Raw genomic sequence first — 25,812 nt, forward strand, 5'->3', positions numbered from 1 at the left:
ATATAAAACTATACTGTCCTGTTTACCATTTTTAACATGACACAAAGACAAGATCATCTGAGAGAACAAAGTAATATAATCAATAGTCTACCTATCTTGCTTTTGGAAGAATTTAACTCTCTCTTCCCATCATTCCATTCCCCCCCTCCCTCCCCAATAAGACCTATGAGAATTGTCCCATCCCCTTGAGATAGAAGAATATAAACCCCAGATAGCTCAACCTGTAGAACTGTTTGCCAGAGGATGTTGTGAAAGCCAAGACTATAACAGGGTTCAAAAATTCATGAGGGATAGGTCCATCAATGGCTATTAGCCAGGATGGGCAGGGATGGTGTCCTTAGCCTTTGTTTGCCAGAAGCTGGGAATGAGCGACGGGACGGATTACTTGATGATTACCTGTTCTGTTCATTCCCTCTGAAGCACCTGGCATTGGCCACTGTTGGAAGACCGGATATGGGACTAGGTGGACCTTTGGTCTGACCCAGTATGCCATTCTTAAGAGATTAAATTGATGATACACTTGACTTTAGTCCTAAGCGTGAAAAGTGAATTGGCATGGGAGTTCAGTGTGAAAGAGATTTCAACCCCCTTACCTCACATTGCTCTCTCTAGGTTAGGAAAATGAGTGTTTAGCTAACGTGTTAATTAACATGTTTTTAAACAGAATTTAACACCTGCTGTATACAAAGACAAGGACCATAGGGTTGACCATAACCTACTATCACTTGTTTACCTTTTGTCTATGTACTCAATGTTGTTCATTATTTGTATTATTGTAGTACCTCTGGAGTCCTAGTCATGGGCAAGTGTGTTAGCCTCACGTGTTTATTAGCTTGTTTTTACTACACTTCATTTTCCTGGTCTAGACAGAACCTATGGGGGAATGCAAAGAAAGAGGTTGATGCCAAAAGCCAGGGTGGATAAAAATCAATGATTTTTTTTTTAATCAAAGAAATCGGATTTTTTAAATTTAAATCGGATTTTTTTGATAAAATGCTTTTTGAGGGGAAAAAACCTATCTAAAGATAGTTTTAATTAAGATACATTATAGCTCAAAGATATCTCATCATAAATAGGGATTATAAATTCTAATTCTATAGTATGAGACAATATATTCATGTAATGTTTAAGAAAAGTTTTGTAAATGAGTTCCAATAATTCATGGATTAAGGACCCAATCTTATGGAGTTCCAGGGGCTTCTGTATGGATTATTTAGGTTAATCTTTCTATCTACCCAATGGAACTCAGTGCTCAGTCTAGAAGATGCCATCAGAGATGCTTAGTTTTTCAGTTCTCAAACTGTGGCTTTGTGTCTCCAGAGATAACATGCTTGTTCATAGATTCATAGATACTAAGGTCAGAAGGGACCATTATGATCATCTAGTTTGACCTCCTGCACAACGCTGGCCACAGAATTTCACCCACCCACTCCTGTGAAAAACCTCTCACCTATGTCTGAGCTATTGAAGTCCTCAAATCGTGGTTTAAAGACTTCAAGGAGCAGAGAATCCTCCAGCAAGTGACCCGTGCCCCAGGCTACAGAGGAAGGCGAAAAACCTCCAGGACCTCTTCCAATCTGCCCTGGAGGAAAATTCCTTCCCGACCCCAGATATGGCGATCAGCTAAACCCTGAGCATATGGGCAAGATTCACCAGCCAGATACTACAGAAAATTCTTTCCTGGGTAACTCAGATCCTACCCCATCTAACATCCCATCACAGGCCATTAGGCCTATTTACCATGAATATTTAATTACCAAAACCATGTTATCCCATCATACCATCCTCCTCCACAGCAAAAATATTTTTAAATAAATAAATATAGAGGTGAGAAATAACAGACCTCAACCCTATTGTCCCTCTGCAAATTTGTGTACACTGAGTCAATCCCTTACCTCTCTCTAAAAGTGCAAGGTTTCAGAAAGTTCAATGAATAGAAGATTGTTGGAGGCAGAATAGATCTGGACAAGGAGAAGAAGTCTGGAGATAAATGTGAGAAGGGAGGGACAGGCAATAGTAACAAAAAAGAAACTGTTTGAGCAGCATATTCCAGAAGTCTTGAGGTCTTTCTGGGTGTAGCCTTCATTGATTTGAGATCTACCAGACCATTCTCTCACTAGAAGGGAAAACCTATAATGGCAGCCGGTTGTAAAAGAGACCCAGTTTGGGAATAAGAACCATTCAAGGAATATGTTTGCTGACGATGTTTTAAAGACAGTCACACCAGTGAACTGGTGGAAGTCACTTAAGAACTTGGATTCAGAGACTGTTGAAGTGATAATCTCACTTTTAACAGCAGTAGCTTCTTCTGCCGTTGTAGAAGGAATATTTTCTTCCTTTGGACTAATTCATTCCAAATTGAGAAATCATTTTGGGGCCTGAAAAAGCAGGAAAGCTTGTTTTTCTTTTCCAGATTATGAACAAACTGGAAAATGAAGGTGAAGACGACTGAGTTAGCTGCAGAAGCCAATATTTTAAGTTTCTCATGTTGACCTGGCTGACATAGTCGATTTAATTTTGGGGTATTTTTTTTTAATATTTCATTTAACTATTTTAGTTAAAAACAATTTTAACAAAAATAAACCTGATTTTAAAAAACTTGAATGTTTAAGTAAATTCAAAAATTCATATGCTTGTTTTGTTAAAATATATGTTTGCTGTTGAAAAAAAATCCAGAATACATAATGTTGTTGTCTTAGTTAAATAAAACAATTTAAATGTCTGTAGGGTGATGTTCTCCTCCTAATACAGCATGGCAAGAAAATCCTCCAAATCTTAATGATAGTTCACCTCCCAATGACTTCATAAATATCTGCTTCAATTACCTTTGGTAAATAAAATAACCAAACAATTGTTCATTTTCTGATATAGCTGTAAAACTAATCTGAAAAGTTTTTTAAAAATAAATCACTTAAAAAATATATAGTGTGTACCTTCTAAAAATGAAACCTACATGTATCTCTGAGTTGTGAAGAATATTTATTAAGGTTATAACAACCAACAAGAATGCACTTTTATGTAGAAATCTATGATTAAATCGAGTCTTCCTGACTAGCAATTTAAATCAGTTTGATTTAAATCAAATCCACCCTGCCAAAAATACACCTGTGATTTCCTAAACTGTTGCCTAGGTCATAATATAAACATAATAGAAGTGTCGTAAAAAGAGGGTGAGAAGATGCACTTACTTCATGACATCACAAACAGTGTTTTTACTACTCGGGTTAGAGGTTTAATTTACCTGTGATAGCATGTATAATCTGAAGACTGACTGATATGTTGATAGCACTGTTCATAGTGTGCCTTTGACATGTTTTTCTGTCTCACTTACCTGAGACGTTTTAAAGAAGCAGAGCAGTTTCTAAAAGGCTCCTTGTCCTTGGAGTGGATTTAATGAACTTCTGCTCTGGTTTTTAAATGCCAGTGGTGTCAACACCAGCTGGAGTTCTTCCTTAAAAACAAAGTACTCGTTCATAAGCCGAATATTTTTGGTTAAAAAGTGATGCATCAAAGAGCGGGGGTCGGCTTATAAATGGGTCTACAACAAAATTTGATGATTTAAAACTCTATGAAATTATTGAATTGAATATCTAATACATTGTCATTTTGTTTACCTGGAGCGTCTGCAGGCATGGAGCCCCTCAGTTCCCTGTGACCGTGGTTTGCTGGTCCCGTTGGCTGGGAACAGCGAACCGTGGCCACTGGGAGCTGAGGGGCTCCGTGCCTGTGAACGCTCCAGGTAAACAAAACGTCCTGACCCGCCAGCAGCTTACCCTGATGGGCTGGCAGCCAAAGTTTGCCAACCCCTGAAATATAGGGTCGGCTTATAAAGGGTCATACAGTTTTTACTATTTTTACCTATCCATCTTGAGGGATCGGCTTATAAACGAACGGGCTAATGAACGAGTATATACGGTAATTGTTTTGCTTTGTGTCTTTCATTTTGCTTGTAATACCCTTTTAAAATAGCCTGATTTATACACAGAGCTTGCAGTCCATAGTATTAGGTGAAAATGGGATGGAGCAGGCTAGAATTTCCAACTGGTTTCTGGGCTTTTTCATTGGAGGGGGATGAAGGAAGCAGAGAAATGTGGTAATCCATAGTCTCTCTATGAATAGAGCATGTCCATTTCATGGCAGATCTGCTGGTGCTTTGTGTCTTCCTCCTTCCTTCTCCCGGCCTTGCTTCTCTAATGCTAGGATTGCCTTTCATGTGTGAACAGTAGTAACAAAAAGGATTTCTTCAAGTTACTTGCTACTGGACAGAATTTTCTGGGTTTCGTTTCTGGGTCCCTAATTCCTGGAAGAAGCCTGTCACAAGGGAGTGACCCGTAGCTCCCTGATATCAGAGTAAACTTTAACATTAGGAATGCTGGGTCTGCCTAGTGAGAAGTGAGCTTAGTGCCTTTTTAATGGGCCTCTGAAACCCAGCCTTCGTAAGAAAACACATCTTTTTGATTTCATTTTGTTGCTATAGTAACCTCATTAAATATTGACTCTGTTCTACGTTTTCTAAAAACCAGTGTGCTGTAGTGCACCTTTAAAGTACCATTGTGTGGAAAAGTATTTCTCAGGAAGGATACCTCTAGTGGGTAGACTTGATACATGTGCCTGCTGAGATAGCATAAATTACAAATACAGACTTGCTTTTTATAGCTGGTGCATTTGGTTGCATTTACAAGACTGTTTACTCTGCAGCTGCAATGAGCAGAAAGATCACAGTGCTTTCAACTTGTTTCCTGGGTTCAGGGTGGGAGGTGGGGAGATGTAGACAAGGTTACCTTATAGTATGCCTTCTTTGTAACCTAATGAGGAAAACTGGTACCAGGGTTGTCAACAAAGTGAGCTTTCACTTAAATAAGCTGTTTAATCAAAGCTGAAATGTTTCGCACAGATGTGTTCGTGTTCATAAAGTTTTTGTTGGGAAGGTTTGGACAGATTGATTGGACTAGATACTCTAGCCTGGTGATTAGGGCACTGGGCTGGGGTCAGCGAGACCAGGGTTCAAGTCTTTGATTCAGAGTGATCTGGGATGAAAAACTGCACTCTGAGTCAGGCTGAATGGGGATTTGAACCCTGGTCTCCCACATCCAGGCCCATCCCCAAACTAATTGACGTGTTATACCTACAGAGAGACACATGCACACAGAGAGATGGACAGGCTGATGGGGACACACATATGGACATAGGGGATAGATGGATAGGGAAACATGGGGACATGGACATGCATGCGTGCTCAGGTTTCGATCTGAAAACAGATGCCAACACAAACTCTTGAAAGGTTTTGTTTTTGTTCCGGGGCAGAATAAAAGCAAATTTAGAAACCTTGAATGTTGCTCTGGAACAGTTGTCCCTTCTCTGTTTCAAAATGTATGCTTGGATACAGATTGAAATGTTTTTTCTGTTAAAAATAAAATAAATCTCTGTAGCATCAAACAGTAATCCAGGCACACTTTGAGATGTGGACATCAGGTTACTGTTGCATTGTTAATTTGCAGGAAATATCAGACAATGTCTGTTGAAATAGCTTGATGTCTGTTCTGTTTCTACATCATCCTGTACCTCTGGGTTACAAGTTAATGAAGTACACTTATTTTCAGATAAATACATTGGGTACATCTTTAAGATTTCAAAACTGTTCCCTTAGACCAAAGGTGGGCAAACTTTTTGGCCTGAGGGCCATATTGGGGTTCCGAAATTGTATGGAGGGCCATGTAGGGAAGGCTGTGCCTCCCCAAACAGCCTCCTCCCCCCCCATCGGCCCCCTCCCACTTCCCGCCCCCTGACTGCCCCCTCAGTACCCCCAGCCCCAGAACCCTCCACCCCTAATCTAACCCTTCCTGCTCCCTGTCCCCTGACTGCCTCGCCCCCTATCCCCGCCCTCTGACAGGCCCCCCGGGACTCCAACGCCTATCCAACTCTCCCTGTTCCCCGTCCCCTGACCAGCCCCCCCGCCCCCCACCCAGAACCTCTGCCCCATCCAACTGCTCCCTGTCCCCTGACTGCCCCCCGGGATCCCCTGCCCCTTATCCAACCTGCTCCCCGCTCCCTTACCATGCCGCTCAGAGCACCAGGACTGGCAGCTGCGCCACCCGGTCAGAGCCAGCCACGCTGCCGCGCAGTCTAGAGCACCGGGGCAGGCCAGTGGCTCTCACAGCCCTGCTGCCCAGAGCGCTGGCGGCACGGCGAGCTGAGGCTGGGGGGGATGGGAATGGACAGCAGGGGAGGGGTCGGGGGGCAGGACGGGTAGTTTGCCCACCTCTGCCTTAGACAATGGTCTGAGTCAGCTCCATTTAGCACTTTCCTCTCTGGCTTCCAAATTTCCTTTCCTTCCTGACCATGAAATCCAAAGGGCTCTCTTCACTTTACAAAGGAAAATGCCTAGGGCTTTCCCAGCTGAGCAATAAGAAGCAAGAGCAACAAGCCCATGTGTTCAAGATGCACTCCCCCGGCTCGCTCTCTTATGTGGCATCAGATTAGCTGGCTGCAACTGCTGCCTCTAGACTACCCAGACTGCATTTTGCAGTTGCAGTGTTGCAAAGCACTGTGTTTAACAGAGGCACTTGGGGGTCCCAGGCCTGGAGAACGGTGATGTTTACTCCCATCCAAATGCTGCTGGCAGTGGCCCTGCTCATTAGTCTCTCTAGGAATTGCTTTGTGTAAAATTAGACTTGCACAAACAAGGGGAAAAATCAAAATGGGGAAAGTTTGGTTCCTTGTCTTTTCAGTTGCTCAGGCCCAGTGTGCAGAGGAAGTGTTTGTGCTGGAGGCTTGGTGCTTTGGGGAGGGGAGGAAGAGGAAAGAACCTCTGTCTTTAAGGGCTTGAAATACAGCCATAAATTCATTAAATGGAAGTCAGACTTGCCTACCTCTGCACAGAGAGGACTAGACTTTATTCAGAATTCGGCACAGGCAGAGCTGCTGAAATTTTGCTCCTTGGTGTGGATCCTGAAGACTGAATTGTGGAGCCCAAATAGACTTTCGTGAGCTGCAGCTCACTTCATCGGATGCATGCAGTGGAAAATACCCCGATGAAGTGAGCTGTAGCTCACGAAAGCTTCTAATACAGCTGCTACTCTGAAACCCTGTCAAATAGACTTGATTGGTCATTCATCTTCTGCAGAAATTAGTTTTGATTGTTTTCCATTGCGCCAGGGGTGTTTTGGCTTACTTGTGTGCCCTTGTGGGATTTCCCTTACACTCCAGGAATACATGATGGTGTTACCTCACTACGAGTTGTTCGTTTGGATTAATGCATGCCTGTGGTGTATGATCTTGTGCCCTTCCTCTGAGTTCTGTCACAAAAGCATGCAGACGTCCTTGTTTCCGGTCTGTTTACAGGGCAGCCTTTCTGTAGTCAATTACATCCTGAGTAAGACCAAAAAACCCACCTTGGTAAGTGGTCGTGGTTTTTAACTCTTCTTAACTGTAAACTGAATGCTGTGACCCTTGTCATTGAGTGTTACTTATAAATTAACAAATCAAAGCACACAACTTTAGATGCTTTGGGAGAAAGTGTTGTTAGTCAAGGGGTTCCCAGGCCTCTTCGCAGAATGCGCTGCATCCACATGAACAGAGAATGTGACTTGTCCATCTCTCCCCATTTAGTCATGATCGTGTGAACCACTTCACCTCTCCTCCCATTTTGTGATCATATAACATCCAATTTGCAATTACAACAGTTACTTACGTGGAAAAGTAATATTTTTAGCTTCTTTTAATGCAGTTTAGCAGCTGAAAACAAGGATAGCCAGGGCCATGAGACCAGCAAGTTCTCTCAGGACCCATGCAATTTTCAGTAACCTGCAATTTGGAAACAGCTGATTTAGTGGTTACAGTAGGAAACTGCTGCCTGCAGGTGTGGATTTTCTTGCTGTTTCTGCCACAGGCTCTATATGCAGGGGCCTGTGTATTTCACAGTTCCCCAGCTGTGGAATTTGGTAAAAATTTCACTCCTTGTTGCAAAATTTAATAGAATTTGAGCTTTTATTTAAAAAAAAAACAAAAACAAAAAAACCCCAAAAAACAAATCGAGCCCTCAGGGTTGCAAAGAAGATGTGCATAGTGTTAAAACTATTTAGGGTGTCTGCACAGTGTTGCCAATTTAGCGACCTTGTCACTAGATTTAGTGACTTTTTTTTTTTTAGTCACCGCTCCATAGTAAGTAGCACACTTGTGATGCAGGGAAAGATGGCTAATGAAGTGGGCAGGGCGGGGGAGGCAGGTTAGCCAGTGAGGAGAGCTGCACAGATGGAAGATGGGGTGGGATGAGACAGTGTCATGTGCCCCAAAGGGTCCGTGGGGCACCATGCCTCCAGAAAAGAAGCCCTTACTACAGGATCAAGCGTGGAGCTAGCTTGATTTCAGCTCCCCTTTTCTCCTTCCCCTGCTTGGCCTGGGATTAGCTACTCAGCTGTTTTCAGAAATAAAACCCTGGAAGCGGGGGGGGAAGGGGTCTGGCTAGCAGATTTTTGTTTTTAAGTCTGTTGGGCTCCCTGCAGAGGGCACCCTCCTGATGATGACCGTGTACTGTTGTAGTTGCTTCTGGTGTGCAACAAAATGTAAGAAGAGCATGGAATGGATTTTATTAAAACTTCTGAGCTGCTTGTGAATGATTTTGTGACTATACTCACCTGTGTGTGTGTATATATCTATATAAAATATATATTTCAATACATTCTATGTTGAATTCTCTGGAAATTTTGTTTGGTGACATTTTTGACTCATTTTGAGTGCTTAAGCAGCTACATATAGTGACTTTTCAGGGTTTGTCTGGTGACTTCCTGCTATGTGGAGTTGGCAACATTGGACTCACTGCAAACTCGAGAAGCCCTTACCTGCAGACATAACTCTGAGAGATGTGAGTTGCCCCAGTCATCTCAATGGGGTGTTAGAAATGAAATCTAATGAAGCCAAAAGTCAATATTTTAAACTATTTCACTGCTCTAGTACGAGAAACATGTTTTTATAAAATTGACTAGTTTTCAAGATGTCGCTCGTAAATGGTGTTGAGTTTTAACTACTTTGTGAACCATTTTAGATCTTTGAATGCCAGATGCTAAATAGGATAATAGAACCGTGTCCTGCTCCATTATTTTAGGGCAAATCATGAGTCATGATAAATGGCCTGACATGTGTGAGAGATCTTATTTGCTGCTGTTGGTAGTGTTTATTGGTTTACTGGTTTTATCAATGCTGTACACAGTGAAAGGAGGTAGGAAGACTCCTTGAGTAGCATCTCATTGATATCAAGGAAGGTTACAATTAAAACATGTGCCATGATGTTTTTCTTCTACCTCCTTTCCACACTAACTTATCCCTCCCAGCGTTCATAGCAATTAAGCTCCTCCTGTGTTTGATTTCTGGGTTTATAGCAGAAGTTTTGATGGGAGTAGGGTATAGAAGAATCATCTTCAGTGAGGTCACACCGCTGTTCAGAGAAGTCTGTGACATTAAAATGAAGCTGTGTAACTTTGGTACCTGGTCTTTTCACATTTCCCACCAACTTAAAATCTGTGTAGTTCTTTTGACTATACTAAAAATCTAAAGTGGCTAGTGTTTTTTAGGCTTTGTGGTGTTCTTTTAATTTGGAATATAGCACAAACACCAAAGTATCTTTGACACATGACTGAAGTTCTCTTGTTGTGGTGGAAGAAGTTTTGAAAGTTTTTTGTTTCAATAATTTGTGTGGAGAAACGTCTGTCACTTGCAAGAATTCTTAAATTTTCTGTAGGACTTTTCCATCATTAAAGCAAGGGACTTTTCACTATGAAAATAAGTCCTAACACAGTAAATCCAAAGTGTCACTGTGTATATTTTGCCATGATTACTCTAGTTCTGCGAAGTTTTTGCCTAATTATACTAAAACCAGAAATAAGTAATGAGTCCTCCGCCTCCTGTTGCTTACCTACTTCCTGTCTGTCCTATAAAGAGGCCCTTTTTATCCATCCACACTTTCAGTGGGTGACCATGTTGGTTTTCATTACTTTGCTTCCACTGGTTTCACTTTACATCTACCTCTGCAGTCTCAACTCATCTGTCCCCTTCTGTTCAGTGTTGGATATGAGGTTACAGTAGTCCACATGGCATATTATCAAGGCATGGAAAAAGGGGGTTTTGGCAGAGAGGATCAATTTGGGTATGCTGTAAAAAGAAAGAAGCAAGGATATAGCAACAGCTTGAACGTTGGGGGCAACTGAGAAATAAGAATCAAGGGTGATACCAAGTTGTGAGCGTAGGGAGCAGGAAGGCTTGTGGTAATGAAAGGTAGGGTGGGGAAGATGATTTCTGTTGTTTGCAGGTTTTGTTCCTGTAAATTGATGGCAAGAGATCCAGGAAGAGATGTCAGAGTGATGCAGTTCATGACTGGCTCTGAACAGAAAGGATAATGTATTGGTAATACAGAAAACTTAAAACAAACCAAATCCTTACTATGTTCCAAGGAATGATATTACTTTTGGCAATAGCAGCTAAAGAGAGTTTGCACATGTGCTGATTGGAGGAGTTGGGCAAAGACGATCACTACATATCAAACTATAAATGAGATGTCTTCAGCTGGCTTACTTACAGCCCCCACGCCACCTGTCTCCATTTAGAGCTGCAGAATCTAAAAATGTTTACACCTTGAACAGGCAGTGTCAGTGCATGAGCCGCTCTGTTTGTATTTGTAAAGGTCAGGCTGATTGTAGAAAACATCTCATCTCTCCACTGTTGATCTGACAGATCTGCAACCCATTCTGAAGGGAATAGTCCAAATCCTAGGGGGTGGGGATGGCAGAGAGGAAGGACAGATGATTCCGTTTTAGATCTGCAGTTTGTGTGCCTCTGTCAGATTAAACAGTTTCTCTTGCTAATCCCAGAGCCTATTATAGATAGTGTATATGCTGGATATCTGTATAAATACATATGCACTTATTTAGTTCTTTTTTGCATGTTTGAATGAAAATGGGTGGGGGAAGATTATTAGAGTGTTCCTGCCTCTGGATAGCAGGCGAGAAGATGGAGTGGGAGGAAGAGCTCAAGTGAGATCTTGCTTTATCTTTGTTAAAGTAAACATTTTGCAGAGCTGTGAAAGTCAGAGAAGAACTTTGGTGAGCTGTTGTGACATTCCTCATTCCAGAGGGCAGGATCACCCTAACATTCAGGGTTGTTCTCAAAGGCTGTTGGCTGTGGGCTGAAAATTCTCTGCCTTTTTTGGGCTGGGCTTGGAACATAACTTGACGCTGCTTTCCTTAAGTGATATTTGTGGCCGCCATCGCTTTTGTTCTTTTTACGATGTCAATTCAGGCTGACTCACCACCCATCAGATGTGTATGAATGACTTTTGGATCCTGACTACACTCTTAAATTGCTGTGATTGATTAATATTTTTCAACTTTTCGTTTAATCGCTTGCTGCTCTCCTTTTAAAGGGCAGTGTCCCCATACACACTATTTGCTTCTCACGCTGAAGAGTTTTTATGGAACCTCATTATACTTGGCTGTATTGAACTAGTAAGGGAGTGACATGGCTGGTTAAATTTGCATCCTCCCACTTCAAGTATTCAGGACAATCGGTCACCCATAGGTATGACATTGTTGTTCCTTGTGATATTTGTTACCTGTTACGAAACACCCCTGCACAATATTAAAAATTCAAGGATGGGAAATGACTCTCTGCATAGTCCCAGTTTTCCTAACTTGTGGCTTTTGTCGTGACCAGTACACGGCTGTTTTAACTCCATTACCACTGGTGGGATGGACACTACTGCTGCCGCTCTTGCCATTGATCTATGTTAGTAAATCCTGTCAAATCGCATCATTGAGGAGTTGAGACAGAGATCCATGTTCTTTTTCCAAGAGGGTATAGTATATCTAGGAGAGAAATGAAATGAGTTGCGTGACCCAGGGCAGCTGCTATCCGAGAAAACCTCAGCCTTTCCCCCAGATTAGGAGGATTTAAAAGTAGGAGAGTGACCATGATATGCTGTGAGGTAGGGCTGGAGCCAGCCCGCTAGTAGCTGTTGCAACAAGGGGTGCTAATCCAGATAAATTTAGAGCTACAGAAGGTGATGCTGATTGTTGCTTCTTTTAAAGGCATCCTGTCTTTCCCTCTTTGGCTGCTGTGGACATGTGGAGCCTTTGGACAATATTTACTCCAGCATTTGAGACTGCACTTTGCAGAGTGCTTGCTGGTAGTGGTTGAAGAGTTGGCAGGTTATATTGGTGTCAGCACCCTCTCCTTGCTTTCAGCTACTTCTACAAAGCGTTCAAGCTCTTCATTGTAAAGAAAACTTGGATGCCTGTAAAAGGCGTTGAAGAAGGGGAGGAGGAGGAGGAGCTGGTTTAGCTGCCTCCTCTAGGAGTCACTGGAGAGGAGGCAGGAGCTCATTTTGGACGCTGGAGCTGCCAGGTACCAGTGGGAAAACTCCAGCCATAGAAGAGCCGGGAGCTGCCAATGGGACCAGAGCTGCCAGTGTAGGAGTAGTGTCCAGGAAAGCAGGAAACTAAGCATCTGGGCAGAATATGCAGAGGTAAAGGATAACGAGGTGGCAGAGAAGCATGTGCAGAGGAACAGATCAGAGAATCCAGGATATTCCATAGTTTCTTGGCTGTGGAATTTGTTTCCCAATTGTGCAGTAATCTTTGGGGGTTTTTTTAGTTTTTTTTTAAATCTTATTTCTAGCCTTCATGGCTGTGAAGAAAAACTTCCTGTCTCAACCCTAAATTACTGTGACAACTCCAACCACAGTTTGTCAGCGTACGACAGGCCTTCCAGACCAAATCACAAGCTTCTACCACTTTAGCTAAAAGAGTAACTCCAGTAACCCCTCGTGGGCATGGGGAAGATAGTACATTTAGTGCTCATAGGAGTTGGTTAAAGTAGTAACCAGCCGTAGATCTGGCCACGTTCCCCCTCTGTGGTAGATCACCAAAGTACTGTGAGGGAGAATCCAGCCGCTGGATTCTCAGGTGTTTTAAGATTCCTTGGGTTTCAACAGGCTGTAACACTGTTTCCTTCCTTGTCCTCTCTGGTACATTCCCTGGGCAGCAACACTGTCTGCTACTCTGTCGCGGGAATGGAGCTCCTCAGCATGTGTGTTTTAGGTCACCAGGACCAGTGCTGGATACAGGATATCTTAAATTTACCCTCTCCCAGAATCCTACCAAAGGTGTGTACTTTCTGAATTATTGTTTAACTCTCTCAAGGGGCACATGGCCGCTTGAAGCATATAACACACGGTGTCAGGTAAATTATTCAGGAGGTGGGGAAACTTAAAGCTAGCTATGGAATGCCTTAATTAGCACAATATAAAGACTAACCACTGTTTTTTCACTAAAGGAAAGTTATACTTCTGCTAATCATAATTATTTCGGTGAATAAACAAGATGGATAAAGAATCTGTTAACATAGCTTCCAGGGACTTTCAAAAAGACTTTTGATAAAACCTTTTGAGAGTAAATTATGGGATTAAATATTATGAAACTGATTGTGAAAGGAACGAAGTAAGCATTAAATGGTTGGTTTTCATCATAGGCAGAGGTTAATAGTGAGATGCCCCGTGGATCTGTACTGGGAGCTATGTTTAATATATTTAGTGGTCTGGAAAAGGAGGTGAACTGTGAAGTGGTAAAATTTTCAGATGACAATTATTTAGGTTAATCAAGATTAGAGAGAACTGTGAAAAACTTCAAAAGACCTGGCAAAGCTAGGTTACTGGGCAACGCTGGCAAATAAATCACTGTAAATGAGTGCAAGGTAGTGTTCATTGGAAGGAACTGTTTGAACTGTTCATGCATATTAATAGGTTCTAAATTAACTTTCATCACTCTAACTCTGCTGGTGGTTGCAATGATGGCAGCTATAACATATGCCAGATTAGAACATTTTATCACTATTGCAACGAGGGTGAATTATAAGTTCTCAGTTTCCTAGATGGTGTGGCCACTATGGGCAGGTTAATGAAAACAGCTGTGCAGGGTGTAACAGTACTCCACTTTTTAAAAACTGAAGTATGATATGAAGTGGATAGAGTAGTACCTAAAATATCGTAGCATTGTGTACTTATTTTTTATCACTCCATTTCAAAAAGGACATATTGGAAATAGAAAAGATTTGGGGAAGGGAAAGAAAGAAAATTACCCACAGAAAGGCAAGGTAGAAAGGTTAGGAGAAGTATGTAACATAATAGATTTATGTAATTTCTGGCACAGAAAAGCTCAGTCGGACACCCCCATCTACTCTCTCAATAAAAGGGAACACGCAATAAGACTTAAGACAACAAATTACTAAAAACTAACACACATAATTATCCTGTAGAATTTAGTGCCGCAGTGAGTACATCTGTGCTGCAGCTGATAGAGCATGCTTCCCAGCTTGGGTGTAGACACTTGCTAGCGCTGCTCTAACTAGTGTACTAAAAGTAGCAATGTAGCTTTGAGTAGCACAGGCAGCAGCTCAGACAGCTAGCCTGGATACAAACTTGCTGGCACCCACCTCCCCCCCGCCCCCCCGAAGATATGCACTTGGGCGGCTAGCTCAAGCCACTGCCTACGTTATCCCCAGCTACCCTGCTATTTTTAGCATGCTGGCTTGAGTAGAGCTAGAGTATGACTGTCTACCTGAGCTGGGAAGTGCGCTCCCCACCTGTAGGGTAGACGTACCTAATATATTTTAGGGGGCAAAGACTTAGGCCATGTCTACACTAGTACTTATGTCGGCAAAACTTTTGTTGCTTGGGGTCTGAAAAAAAACACACCCCTGAGCGACATAAGTTTGCCTATATAAGCTGTAATGTGCACCATGCTATGTAGGTGGGAGAGCGTCTCCTGCCAACACAGCTACCATCGCTCATTGAGTTGGTTTTATGATGTCGATGTGAGAGCTCTCTCCAGTCAGCATAACGCGGCTACATGAGTGCTCTTACAGTGGCACAGCGTAAGTGTAGCTTGTAAGTGTAGACATGGCCTTAGAAAATTTGTAAAAGGATTAAGCACTCTTATGGATAATGAGAACCTCCACAGACCCATTAATAGATTAACACTGATCTAAATTCCCACACTTCAGGGCCATAGGCCATCCACTAACTGCTGTGGGCCAGAAAAATTTCCTCTTTGGTCATATTGCTGATAGCTTGTTCGGTGGGGACATGTTTTACTCTGATGTTGACCAAATGCTAGAGAAACTGGACCAGTGGTCTGGAATGGTATAGCAGTTCTTGTGGTTTGGAGGAAATCTGCAAGCTTTTGCAGGTGCTTATATGGAACACATACAATTTGTGCTTATATCTGTATAATCCTGGAATATGTTTTCTTGGAGCACTGGTAACTCGCCTGCTGCTGATTATGCTTGACAGATAATATTTCATTTGTATTTTGCCAGAAAAGGTATCCAGGAATTTTACTTTGAAGGTTTTGACTTTGTGAATTGATGGGTGGAGTCTGGGATAACCAGTGGTTTGGAACATGTGCAGTATCACCACATAGGGTTGGAAGAGAGTCATGTAATTTACGTGGTGTTCTGCAATCCATTGCCCAATGGGGTTTTTGTGGTGAGAGAAAGAGGCTTCTAACTGCAGCTGTGATTTTAAAAAAACAAACAGAAGGAAAAAACAAAAATAATAGTACAGTCTGTGCTTATCAGTTTGTCCAGGCACTAAGCAAGGAAAATGGAACAGATGTGGCATATCTGGTTGTAATAAACTTGGCAGTCTTCTCTGTGGAACATACGTGTGCAGCCCCTCCCATGCAGGACATTTCATGCTTCCTCTTTTCAGTTGCCCTGTGTGTGTATTTTTGTGTGTGTCTAATACAGAATTTACAAATTGCTATTCCCCTTTTTTTAATGTTAGCTCTTTAATGTATGACAAATAATTATACCTGTTTTGCGTTACAATTTTTGATGATTTTATCCATATGAAATCTGTTCTGATATCACATTTACAAAGAAACACAAAACCCCAACTCTGTAGAGTATCTGTGCAAGAGACCAGCCTTTCCTTTCCACTCCCAGAATTAGCCTGTTTAATGCTAAAGGATCTAACAAAGGTGATCAGCTTTCTCCCTGAGAGGTTGGGTAGGGATATCTGAGGCTAAGATTTTGTTATGGATATTTTTAGTAAAGGTCACAGACAGGTCACGGGCAATAAAGAAAAATTCATGGAAGCCTATGACCTGTCCTTGACTTTCATGAAAAATATCCATGATAAAATGGGAAGGGGCTGGGTGGCTGGAGGTCCCCGTCAGCCATGGCAGCTGGGAGCTGTGGGGCCTGTGGCAGCTCAGAGCTTGGGGGGGCCCACCGCCTCAGGTGGCGGGGGTACCTCACAGCTCGCTGCTGCTGTAGGAGGCGGTGGGACGCTGCAGCTCCCAGCTGCTGGGGCTGAAGTCATGAAGGTTTTTGGAAGTCACGGATTCAGTGTAATTTGGAGTTAACTGTCAATGTAGTGATATACATGCTAACTGGATATCCTGGGAGATGAAAGAATCTCTGTTGTTGGGCCTGGAAGAGGAAATACGATTGGAACAACTGTTTAGACCAGTGGTTCTCAAAGCTGGTCCGCTGCTTGTTCAGGGAAAGCCCCTGGTGGGCCGGACCGGTTTGTTTACCTGCTGCGTCCGCAGGTTCGGCCGATCGCGGCTCCCACTGGCCGCAGTTCGCCGCTCCAGGCCAATGGGGGCTGCGGGAAGCGGCACGGGCCAAGGGACATGGTTTAGAGGCACCACATTGTCATTTAAACAAATTGGAGAAAGTTTGTAGGTTCATCTTACAAGATGTTGCCGATGGAGGGTCCATGTAGACACAGATTAGGCCTGTAGGCTTCATGAGCACAGAGAAATGGTTACCCACTGTTTAATGTTCCCTTAAACAAACCCTACCTTGAGAATCAAGTGTAAAAAGCCTGTTTAGATTTAACTGTTTTGGAACTGCAAAATTTTAGTGAAGTTTGACTTTGATTCTTCCACATGCTTGTTGTCTGTTTCCAGACCACAGGTTCGGTCTTTTGTCTTTGGTAGACTAAGAAGAACTCCATAGCTTGTCTCTCTCACCAACAGAAGTTGGTCTCACCCACCTTGTCTGTCAGGGGAAACTAAAATATTTTGGGTACTTCAGTCTTTTGAAGGATATAATTGACCCTGAGGACTTGTCCAAACTTTCTGAAGTGCTGTGTTGTTTTGAATGTAGGTAGTGAGCAGTATTACTGGTCTTCTCACTTGTCCTGCACCTTTTTTGCACTGGTGGCTTTACTCCTAAGGCCTTGGTGCTCTGTGGTGCATGTATGAAATGGCTGGGAACAGCCTTGGATTGCTTTCCCACATGCTTTTGAAGGTGAGCTTCATGAAAATGAGTTGGGGAAATGAGCATCACTTCAAACACAGTGAGTTTGGGGGAGGCTTTGGGTGTGTTAGTCAATGTGGTTTAAGTTTGAAAGGCATTATTGTCTGGTCTGTTGACTAAGGAATTAGTGAATAAATAGTTTGCTTTCCTTATTGGTCTTTGAAAACTGAAGTGCCCTTTAAAAAGAAAACCTATCCAGTGACCCTCGCTGTCTTTCAGAGACTTAAGTTCAATTAAAAATTAGTCAAACATCTTTTAGGCCCAAGATCGAATCACTATTGATTGTGAAAAGGAAGCAGTCTTGGGTCAGAACAGGGACATGTTTATATGTTCAGATATCTGTTGGAGGCTTCTCTGTGTGTGGATGTTGTTGTGCCATGTAAGAGGGGTGCACGTTTTCTTTGCCTTTTAACTTTTTTTGCTCACTGACTGACTCTCCACTACTGCTATCTCTGCAGCGTCTTTGTGAATGTTTTGAGAGCCCACGATAAACTTATTGGTAAGGCCCTACTTAACTTGCAATATTGCAGAAATTGCGGATTCAGCAATTTTAGGCTTCCACTGCAGTTTTGACAGCAGGAGCCCTGGCTGCCCTGGGGCTGAGAGCTGGAGTCCCCACTCTCAGCCTGGGGCAGCCGACAGCGGAAAATTGCAGAAAAATATAACGGACTTTATTACCGCAAATAATGAGGTCCACTATTACTTTTTTTTTATTTTTTTTGACTGGTCCGCAACTCAGCCTCCATTTTTTGACAATCACCCGCAATTCAAGTCAAGCCTTACTTATTGGACATATTTCCAATGGATGCCATTCAGTGCAAGGAGCAAAGCAGAGAACTGAGATATATTTATATCTAGAGCTTTGGTGCTTTGTGTATGTTGAAACTGCTTTTAATGGTAATCAGCAGAGGGGGAAAATGAGCTTTGCGCCCTTTTCTTTGAAGTATAAAGGGTGCCTTGAAAGCTTTAAAAAAATTTGGCATGCTTTTTAAACTAGAAATTCAGATGTTGTCTAGGGCCTAGCTTGCACTAAGGACAGGTTTGCACCAGGACAGCTATACCAGTTCTCCAAACAAAATAAGCTACACTGGCAAAAGGACTTTTTTGCCTGTAAAACTGTGTCTGCAGTAAGGCTTCTTGCTGGTATAAAAATGCTGTAAAGGAATTGCTCTTCTGATAAACATTTCACTATATTGGCAAAAGTTTCTAGTGTAGACCTGGCCTAGGTTAGAAGACTCTGATTGGAGAACTAGTGCAATGGTGACATCACAAGAGCTCAGAGTGAAGGTTAAGTGATTCGAGAGGCAAAAGGATTTTTAGCCAGACTGTTTAAAAACAGTTGTTCTTTTTTAACACCTGTACTCCATTGAATAGGATTTTGAATAAAAGAATCACACCCTCACAATTTCAGTTAAGGTGTAACATTTAAGTCAGCACAGAGGACTAGATTTGATGACTTCTTGAGGTTCCTTCCAGCTGTACATTTCTATGATTTGATGGATATATATGCTTTAATATCTTCCAGCAAAGTCAAAGAATAATAAACTTGATATTCCTGAGTCTTTTCTAAGGTTTAAAAAAAAAATCAAGGTTTTAAAAATCTTTCAGGCCTTACATCCATTAAAAGCAAAAAATGGCAATTGCCCATGCATATAAAAAAAAAAAAACTTTTGGAAACAAGAGTCACCTGCCAAGGAGAAGCACTATGTAGCTTACACTGAATTAATTTCCTGTTGCTGTTCTTTCTTTTCTCAAAACTAATCCAGTTGAAGAGTTCAGCTACCTTCATCTAGAAGAAATTCCAGTGTAATCCGGAAGTGTTATACTAGTATATTTATACCAGCACTGGTTTAGAGGATCTCACATCCCCATCTGTTTAGAACCTGGTTTATAGGATCATAGAATAGTAGTGTCTGAATGGCAGGGCTTTTCATTGCCCTGGCTGGTGTGAGAAGACCTGAACTAAAGCTTCCCTGTGAGCATTCTTTTCAAGATAGGGTGTTTAATCAATCTTTGTGGTTAGTGTTATAGTGCTCTGTTGGCTTTAGAGCAGGGGAATGTTTAGGGCTTAGGGATGACATTTTCAAGTCATAAAGCAGATGGGATATATCTTTAAAATAAAAAGCTTTTGCAGATAAGATAACAATTCGTTACATTCATACAAGCAATTTATTGCTGCAGCTTGTTGGGGCCCTCAAATTCTGGTGTAAAGCAAAAGAAGTTAAACACATTCAAGTTGGGATGTTTCAGGTGTTCTTTTTTCCAACAATTTAAACTGAGGGTTGGTTCTGTGAGGCCTGGTCTACACTGTGGAGTTAGGTCACAGTAAAGCAGCTTATATTGACCTAACTCTGTAAGCGTCTACACTAAAATGTAGCTCCCACCGGTGTAACTTGCCCACTACACCGACCTAATAACTCTACCTCCACGAGAGGCATAGCGCTTAGGTCGATTGTAGTTAGGTCAACACAGTGTCAGTGTAGCCACTATTGCTTACATCAACTGTTGTTGCCTTTCAGAAACCATCCCACAATGCCCCACTGACAGTTAAATTGTTGCAACTGCTCCTGGTGAGGACGTGCACTGCCTGTAAAAGGAGTGTAGCATGGACATGCAAAAACGATTTAAGTACTGCGGTGGCTGTACATTGACGTAGCTTAGGTCAACTTAATTTTGTAGTATAGACTTGCCCTGAGAGTTGGGTCATACCTATAGGAGCATTAATCAGTAAAATGGTTTTCTGTTCAAAAACCTGTCTAGAAGTAATGATCAGCTTCAAGTCATTGGCAAATTAAACCAGAGTCTCTACTTTCCCTAAGTCTCTTGACACTTGCAAAATAGTATTGAATTTGCTCGCTGAAATCCTCTTTTGAGTAAGAAGCATCCAAGAAATGTTCACCTTTCTAAGACTACCCTGATTTTAATAGCCTCCTTCCTGGATAAACAAATGGCAATCAGTACAATAGCTATTGTTTGTTTTGATATTAAATTGTTTATTTTGTAATGGATTTAGACGTTTTCATGGAGAAATGGTGGAGGTTTTGCAGTTAACTAGGAAGGCATGGGCGTCAGTTTTGTTTTTGCCAAACAAGTGGTGGTTGTGGGTTTGATATTAGGTAGAGAATGCATTTCTTCTTCTTCTTCTTCTTCTTCCTTTTGGCAGAATCAGAGTTGACTGCATGGGCCTAATGTCCTCAAGGCAGCTTACACCTTGGAGAAGGCAGGCAGTTGCATTCTGTACCCACTGGATCCTGTATGTCATCTTCACATTCAGCTTCAGAGACAATGACTTACAGTAATCCAGCCAAGAAGTGAAAAATAAATCAGCGTGGTCAGGTCTTTGGGAGGAAGAATTCCTAGCAACTGGTGGTGAAAGAAGGTGCTTTTAGAATATGAAGTCACTTGGTCACCCTAGCTTAGCAAGGAGTTAAACAGAACCCCAAAGCATCACACCATTTTGATGAGTGGCGGCTGTACACCTTTACTGGAAGGTGGAGGCAAAGTCTCTGGTTTTCAGTGTCACTTCTTTCCAACTATCATCATTTTGGTCTTCCCTGGGCTCACCTTGAGCCATCTGTTCTTCATCCAGGAGCGGATATCTTGTCGGCAGAGGTTGCATCAGTTGAGAATGAGTTGTATAGTTGAATAGTACTAGCGTACATTGGTAGCTGAGCCTGTGGCATCTCACTGCCTCTCCCAGTAGTCTCATGTAGCTATTGAAAAGAGAGGTAGTAGGGACCCCTATGGGACTCTGCAGGTGAGTGCTTTCATAGAAGAGGGGCAATTATCCATCACCACTCTGAGTTCTGCTGGACAGGAATGATTTTAGCCACCCGAATGCTGAGACATCTACTCCTGCCATGTTGTTTAGGAATATTAGCAGTACCTTGTGGTCCTCTGGGTCAAAAGATGTAGAGGGGTCCAAGAGTATCAATATGGAGATTCTGCCTGTGTCTCTAGCCATCAGGTCATCTTTTAGTACTACTGAAAGAAGTCTCTGTGCTGTGCCCTAGTCCAGAGGTTCTCAACCTTTTTCTTTCTGAGGCCCCCCGCAACATGCTGTAAAAACTCCACGGCCCACCTGTGCCACAACAACTGGTTTTCTGCACATAAAAGCCAGGGCGGGCGTTAGAGGGTAGCAAGCAGGGCAATTGCCTCGGGGCCCACAAAGCTACATTGTTCAGGCTTCAGCTTCAGCTGCCAGTGGTGGGGCTCAGGGACTTGGGCTTCAGCCCCATGCCGTGGGATTTTGGCTTTCTGACAAGTCTAATGCTGGCCCTGCTTGGAGGCCTCCCTGAAACCTGCTCGAGGCCCCCTGGTTGAGAACCACTGCCCTAGTCTGAACCCGCATCGCGTGAGGCATCTAGGATGTTGGCTGATGTCATGTGTTGGAGCTTCTTGGTGACTGCATCCTCTCCCAGTGTAACTGCTTCCAGTACATCCAGCAGTAATGAAGTACATTAGATTGATATTTCTGCTAAAATGATCAGCTGTGAAATAGTTAATGTTAACATTTTAAATTGTTATAATTTAGTTTTCAGAGTTAACCAATTTTGATGAATGGGGAGCAGTTCACACCTCTCAAAGCCATTATTTCAAGCTCTCTACGGGCTCAGGAAATCATAAATGGTTTACATCTGATTCACATTGCAGTTTATTTTGGCAGTCTTAAGGGACTTTGAGATTTTTCTTTGATGAAAGCTTAGATTCTAGACCAGCAGTTCCCAAACATTATTCCTTCATGTACCACCTTCTGAAACTGTTGTAAAGTGAATGGGTGGAACATCAAGCTTATATACACCATTTGGGAACCCTGGTCTAGACTATTGTGTGGCACTTTACATGGGTATACAATTGTAATTTACACAGGGCCCTATACATACATTAAAATTACCAGTTTCCCTGATAAATATTATCTGGGCTGTGACTGTCAAGAGAGCTATTGTATTTATTATAGAACAATATAGAGTACAGTAGAAAGGTGTCATACATGGGTTGGTTTTTTGTGGAAAATGTGATAAGTGCAAATTCAAAACCTAGTTTTAGGGTAGGAGGAAAAGAACAACACTATAAACAAGGGTCTGAAATACCACCCACCAACGTCATATGCTGATGTAGACATTAAATAAATGATTCTTACAGCACTGAATGTGTGATGGATGAGGAAGTACTAGTTGTATAATCTAATCCATGCCTCTCTGTTTCCTACAATAAGCTCTCACACTAACCACTTAGCATCTTAAAGGATTATCCCAGGTACAGGATGTCTGTGTGCACATCTTAGAAAACTGAAATATTACTCTGTAAATAATACCTTGGATTTTTTTGTAGTCTGTCTCCTGTGAAAAATATCTTCTGATACACTTACAAGAAGTCCTAAATTACTTTTAACAGGAGTGAAGCAATCTCACAGTCTGGTGTGGTCTAGCATGTGAGAATACACACGTCCCAGGATGTTGTTTAGAGAGTGGTCTGGTTTGTTTCTAACCTTTCAGATCCTGTCTTAAAGAGAAAAGGAGTACTTGTGGCACCTTAGAGACTAACAAATTTATTTAAGCGTAAGCTTTTGTGAGCTACAGCTCGCTTAAGCTTATGCTCACATAAATTGGTTAGTCTCTAAGGTGCCACAAGTACTCCTTTTTGCGAATACAGACTAACACGGCTGTTACTCTGAAACCTGTCTAAAAGAAGTGTGTGTTGCAAGAGTGGCCACAGGGGGTCCTGTGCTACAGTGACATCACTAGAAATGTTCTGTAAAATAATCCTAGTGGCTGGCAAACTACTCTCTGCGAAGTGAGTGGGTTGTATTTTGTGTTGTCTGGAGCTCATTCAGTAAATGTTTTTGCAGCTGTTCCTATTCCATGCTTTTTTATTAAAACCGAGATCTAGGTTTTTAAGTACCCAGAGCACTACCCACTAGGAATAAGTATTCAAATGGTAGGAGCTCTAGCAGTTTATTTCTTGGAGAGCTCCTTCACAATGCACTTGCCACATATGATTCTGAAACATGAGGGGCCTTGTCCCCCTTTGATATACATAGTTCCCATTATCAGAGGGGTAGCCGTGTTAGTCTGGATCTGTAAAAGCGGCAGAGAGTCCTGTGGCACATTACTCATGGGCATCTAGATGAGAATACTTTAGTGTCTCATTTTGCCAAATGGCCCTTTATCCCAATGATTTGCTATTAGGAAAATACAGCACAGGAGATGCCAGTGGTAAAGACTTTCTGTGTGATAAACACTGGCACTAGATGATTATTGTGGGCAGTAGGATATGATTAGCAGGAAATGTATTTGAGCATCACTGGCATTCCAGGTATGAGGTCTCATTTAAAAATGGCTGTATCCGTTGCTCCTTTAAAATATTTTTAATAAGGATAGATTCCAGTCTGTGAATCTAATTTGTGAATCTAAATGTGTACTTATTTATGCTGCTTTATTTTTATACACTTGCACAACTTTCACAAATGATTTCAGTATGCGAGTATTTGATGCATCACTGGCATTCTAGGTATGAGGCCTCATTTAAAAATGGCTATATCTGTTGCTACTTTAAAATATTTTTAATAAGGGTAGATTCCAGTATGTGAATCTAATTTTCAGCACAAAACCGTAACAAAGGGCTTTTTAAGGATAGACCTTATTCTTTATTCCTAGGCAGGCAGGGAGCCTCTAGCCTGAAAGGAAGAGGCTGTGCTCTACAATCCCTTCCCTGGCTTAGGTTTGTTACAGGTGTAATTAGATGTGCTTTGGAGCATGAAGTGAAGCTACTTCAGATCCATTCTATTCTTTCTCTAACTTAAAAGAAAACAAAAAGGACTTAATTAAATAAACAAAACAAAAACCTTGTTTGCAGCTGGAGGCATTGGGAAGCCTGGAATTAGGGTTCCCTTTGAAGTACCAGTAGGTATAATTCTGTATCGTTTTCCTGGCTAGTGTGAGTCCAAGATAATCCAGGGGGGTTGTTTTGAGCATGGGAGAGTATGTATGCTGTACTTGTTTGACTTGTCACTTTCCTTTGTTAACTTACCTCTCAATTCTTACAAATGCATAACATATCTGATAACTATATTGGCATCTTTCTTTTCTTTGTTCTGTCCATCTGCATTCCTACCCTCTCAAATTATTTATGCTGCTTTATTTTTATACACGTGCACAACTTTCACGAATGATTTCAGTATGCGTGTTTTGCTTTCCTACATAAATAGCAGGGCACCATACTCAATAATTATGATAACTGAACAAGAGTCAGTGACATGCTGAAGGATATTCAGTGTGAGTTCAGAGTTTAAGTGAAACTTTCTCTTGCTGCCATAAGAACTGAGCAGGACTTTGAAAGAAACTTCATTTCTGATAGATTCAAGGCTGCTTTTGGAAATGGATTTGTGTGTACCTTATTAAGTACTCCTACTCCAACAGCAGTTTTGTGAAGCCTGTCTGTTTTCCCAGGCCCTCTCCCAGGGAGTGGTTAAAGGGATAAGGCTTTATTGGTGGTGGATTGAGGGTGATGGTCTATGTGGGTGGTGGTCAAATGTTGGGGAGGGGGTGCGTATGTGAGAAGCGATATATAAACACTTAAAATGTATAAAGACAAGAGTGCATTTTGCTAAATTTAAAGAACGATATAATAAAACATTTTGCTGTAGAGCCTTTAGCTCTATAGTACAACTCCATATGTTAAAGATAGTGTGAGGTTATATGCTGTGCTTCTGTAAATCTGTAGCAGGAAACAGGGCAGGGAGATGACTGGGGAAGGTTCTAGGCAGACACTGAACAGTGATGCACAAGAAGAGAGAGAGACTTTGGAGACAAGACTGTCTCCCTTATTCTAATGTAGTGGTTTTCAATCTTTTGTCATTTCACGACACCTAAAAAAATTTCAAATGGAGGTGTAGACCCCTTTGGAAATCTTTGAGATAGTCTACGGACCCCCATGACTTTCATTGACCTCCGCGACATTTTTGCCTCTCAGCTTCCAGCCCCTGCCCTGGTGGGGGGACCCCGCAGCTAGCCATGGCGGGGGGGATGCACTACAGCAATGGGGGACCCAGGAGCCCCAGCAGCAGTGGGTGCTGAACCCGCATACCCCTTTTGTCAGGGATATTTTTAGTGAAAGTCGGGGACCGGTCACAGCTTCCGTGAATTTTTGTTTATTGCCCGTAACCGGTCCATGACTTTTACGAAAAATATCCGTAACAAAAACTTAGTCTTAGCTATGAATACAGAGTCCTGGGATCTATCCCTATCTCAGATGCCGTCTCCCTCTTTCGCTTTGGAAATGTCCGTTAACCTCTCTCTACTGTCTTCCCCAACTGTAAAATGGTTATAATACTGCAGCTTTGCAATATTTCATTTGTCCCAAGTGAATATCAAGAGCCACCCAAATTTTTCAAGAGCTGGAAAAAATGCCTTACAGAATAGACTTAAAGAGCTCAATCAAAGATTGAGAGGTGACTTGATTACAGTGTATAGGTATGTTCATGGGGAGAAAATACTG

At 42.1% G+C, this 25,812-nt stretch overlaps 1 protein-coding gene across 1 annotated transcript in view; it reads left to right on the forward strand.

Moving 5' to 3' along the window:
- The window catches only part of LAMC1 (laminin subunit gamma 1), a 131,052-nt gene that overhangs the window by 45,522 nt on the left and 59,718 nt on the right, over nt 1-25,812 (forward strand). The window lies entirely within an intron of this gene.

Source organism: Chelonia mydas, chromosome 8, assembly GCF_015237465.2.
Source record: "Chelonia mydas isolate rCheMyd1 chromosome 8, rCheMyd1.pri.v2, whole genome shotgun sequence".
Lineage (NCBI taxonomy): Eukaryota > Metazoa > Chordata > Testudines > Cheloniidae > Chelonia > Chelonia mydas.